The following is a 4,147-nucleotide window of genomic DNA, read 5'->3' as shown; positions in this document are numbered from 1 at the left end:
GCTTTGAACACAAATGTTTTCTTTCTGAAAGATTCATAAACCCACATAAGGAAGCTTTGACTTTGGCTACCAAATTATGAGATATGACCTAATCCTATCACCTTTGCACTTCTCCAGTGGCACAAAACCATCTTCATGAATTTAATGTGTTTTCTTCCATCATTTAGGAACCCTGACATGGTGACAATATAGTAGTTGTCCAGTCAAAACCTTTTCTTGTTGTTATATTTTGAGTGTGTATTGGAGAAAGGTCAGAAGAATGACATTATACTAATGCTGAACCATGAAACAATAGGTCATGAACCAGCAGTTTGCAGTCAACTCCCCATTGTGCTGGGATCCTGGAGTGCCTTTAAAGCTTCTCCACTCTTCATTAGGTGAGAAGTTGCCTAGAAGCTTTGGAGGAGCAAAATTGTTCATTACGCTCTTGGTGGTAAGGTTTTGTCCAGCCATGCTGTGACATCCCCCACTTCTCCAAGGGGCTTGGTGAATGCAGGAGAGCAACACAGAGCACCTGTGATTCAGTGGGTGCCTCTGCCAGCAGAATTTTGCTCCAATGGCTGAGCCTTGAACTGCACCTCCTAATATCCAGATTAAATAACTCAGGATTTGTCTACTGCTTCTGAAAAAAAAAAGGCTTTAATAAAAACAGTAATTAAAAAGTTACAGATGCTGATAAAATTAAAAACATATGATATGGAATTGAAATGATTTAGTGTTGAAAAATGTCGGTTGATTTGGTAGTAGTTAAATTTCCAAATAACTTGTCTTGAACAAGCAAATAGTTTTAAGCATTTGGCTACGTGTCTTCTTTTAAAAAAAATGTGAACACAGATCATGTTGCTGGTTCCCTCTGCCACAGACTGGTAAAGGCTGCACTATAAAATTAGTGGAGTAAACCACTCATCTTTCCAGTTGCTGCATTCTCTTCTCCAGTTGACAGCCTTTTGGGGCCTCCTTGGCTCTTCAGCAAAAAGCACCAAGTGCAGTTCTGTTGCTTTAATGAAAAAATAACAACAATGTCTGGGAAGCCATAGAATGATGCAATAACCGTGCTGCTCTGCTTTCTTTAATGTGATGAAGCTTGCATATTTGCCTGGCCCCAGTGTTTTACTCCTGCCAGTATTGTACTGTAAAGAGACTTGGCAGAACACGTTCAAAGGCTGTTCGTGGTTTTTCACTCAGCATTAAACCTTCCAATGACGGAAGGGTGGGGGAACCCATATTGGGACAAACAGACACTCAAAAAGTAAAAAAAAAAAAAAAAAAAGGAGGAGAAGGAGGCTGGTGGTAGATGGTCAGCAGTTTAGTAAATCTTGGTTTTGGGACTGGGGTTGATTAGGGCCAAGCTGAGAACCGCTGGAGGATGATACCATGTGGGTTTCTCTTCCTACTTTCCAGGGGGCAACCAGCCCAAAGGAAAAACAGTTCCTGATGTTCTGAGAGAAGAGATCAGTGCTGCTTCAGTCTGATCGTCAAGGTCACATCATCCTTGATAACTGCGGTCAGTCACAAGGGGGGTGATGGTGCAGAGGCTCTAGGGTTGCCGCTTTTTGGGCTGTGTTTGCCCAGTATATGGAAAATTCCTGTCCCCATGGCTGCCAGTCCTGCTCTGCAGACCTTCACTGAACTCAGTTATGGCTGACTTTCATTTTTAATTACACCATTTGGAAAGCAGACTACCTAGTCCTTACCCCTGCATGAGGTTAGGCAGGAGAATATTCAAAGTGGAGCTGGAGCAATTCTTGGAGAGAAATACTCCCTGTGCACTTGCAGATGAGGGGCAAAATATGTTCAGAAGCAGAAGTTATGGTCAGATTGATGCCTCCTTCCAGCCCGGTCCACAACTATCTGTGGTGGGGTGTCATGTAAAAGGAAAAATATTTGGAAAAACGGACATCTGTGGGCCAGCCTTGGTATGCTTCCCAGAATGTAATGACTAGGTGAATGTTTTTCAGCGCAGCAACTAAGGAATATAGGTGACTGCCAAGCACTGGATCTGATGTGGTGTGAAGAGGTACAAAACAAAGAGGAGTGATTTCTCTGAAGAAACTGAGGCCTAATTATTTCCAAACAGCATTAAAAAAACCAAAACCCAAAAAACAAACAGAACTCTTTTCAGTCCTCCTGCTTTACTTTTCAGATTTTTGTATATCTTTAAGACACTTCTATTGCGTGGACATGCTCGTTTTCACCAGTCTTAGGGCTCTACAAGTACCAGTGTAGACTCGTTATGGCCGACTTTTCTAAATCAACACGGTTACTGAGATCTGTGTTATGATTTTAGTTCCACTGGCAATTACTGATATCTAATTACCACTTAATCTGTTCTGAACTTTGTAGGAATGTGTAATAGAAACCACTTTAACTTTTGCTAGAACTGAATTTGAATCATGTGTCTCCTCTCCTACATGACTGCCACATCCACACCCACCATCCCAAAGAAATCATTTCAGCTTTAATAGGGAAATACTCTGTACTCTACCATGTTCGTCCTTACGCTGGGAGATGCGAAATGCAGGCTCAAGTGCTCCACAGCACCCTCAGGGACTCTGCAAGTCTCAGAGAGTCTCCATCACAGAAAGCCAACGTGAGAGAGGACTCTCGTGGCCTGGGAACAGCTTTTGCATATCATGGACAACCATTACAACTAGGACAAAACACAGCTGTGATGCCAGGGCTTCAGAAAGTGCTGGCCAAAATGCTCAACTCCAGAAGTAGCTTTAGGGCTGTGAAAGCATCTCTTTGCAACCTAAAGCAAGTGCCTATGTCTCTGAGAGGGCTGAGATCGAGCACAGAGCTTCTCCACAGGGTTTCCCAGTGCCGTGGGCCCTGTTGGAGATCCGTAAGCATCCTGCAGTGCCGGGCAGGGGCTTGGTAAGCAGCCTGGGCTCAGGGCTTCCACTGTGCGTCTGGCGCGGTGTGCACTGGGCACACGGAGGCATATATTTTCATAGCAAATCTAAGTGGCAGTTTAGAAAGGCTGACCCAGCCAAAGAAAACCCTGGAAAACCCCGCAGAATGAAACAATAAAACTGTCTAAGAATTTAATCCAATGAGAAAGTTAGTAATTGTCAGAAGTCCACCAGATTTACATTTCTAAAATAAAACAGGCCAACAGAGTAACAAGCTTGTGCTGCTCTAATCAACTACTAGCAGTTTTACAAAGTATTAAGAATGTGGAGGGAATTCAGTTACAAAAAGTGGCTGTCACGTGCAGGTACCCCTTCAAGGTTTTAATCAATAAGGTTTGTGGAAAAATAGGTGAAATCTCACTTTGCTGGGGCAGGTAAGATTTTGCATTGGCAAGTGTGATTTGGGCAAACGTGTCTTGAATAACTGCAAACAAAATGATGGCAAAACAGCTGAGCGAGAGCCAAAGGGGGCTGCAGGCTGCCTCTGGAGAGCTCCCAACGGCTGAGGATGTGCTGCAAACCCAGCCTGCTGTGACCCTTGGGCAGCTCTGGGCAATAGGTAACAGTGTGAAAAATCCAAAGATGAATGGGAGTATATCACTCCTGCCCAAGGAAAATCTAGAGGGAGGGATGTAGGAGTCACCCCAGTGATTCCCACGTCTGCCACTAATGTGCAGGTACCCAATGTACTCCAGCCCTGGGAACACCGGGGCAGCACGGCTGCGCGCACGCACTCTGCTTCTCACCTTGCTCTCTGCCACAGGGCCCACATGAGTGCAGCCGCATCCTCAGCTGCAGGGAGAGGTGCTGGCCAGTCACATCACTCTGTGGAAGGAAGCAAGGTGGAAAGAAAGATTTATTAAGTAAGGACTTTGTTAAGAAGCAAAGAAAGATGATTTAGTTTCTTACCTTAATAAATGCAGATTTTGGGATGCTGCATGGTGGGATGGCAACCCAGACTGTTAGGATCCAAAGGCAACCCCTCCTTTGGGGAATCATTTCAGCCAACGAGGTGTATGAAACAGTGCTGCTTCTACTCAGGAAAAGGGCATGTGCCCTATGTACCATATACTACCTGCATGCTGCTCCCCTTTCCATAAAAACTTGAAAGTATATGGCGATACAGATTACCCTTCTTGCTCTGCTATGAGAAGAGAGCTCCAAAAAACCTTACAGATTTTTTTCTTGCAGTGGGAGATCCCAACACAATCTGTGAGTCAAACGCCCTCCTC

Source organism: Grus americana, chromosome 2, assembly GCF_028858705.1.
Source record: "Grus americana isolate bGruAme1 chromosome 2, bGruAme1.mat, whole genome shotgun sequence".
NCBI classification, from domain to species: domain Eukaryota; kingdom Metazoa; phylum Chordata; class Aves; order Gruiformes; family Gruidae; genus Grus; species Grus americana.
Note: the sequence above shows the minus strand (reverse complement) of the source record.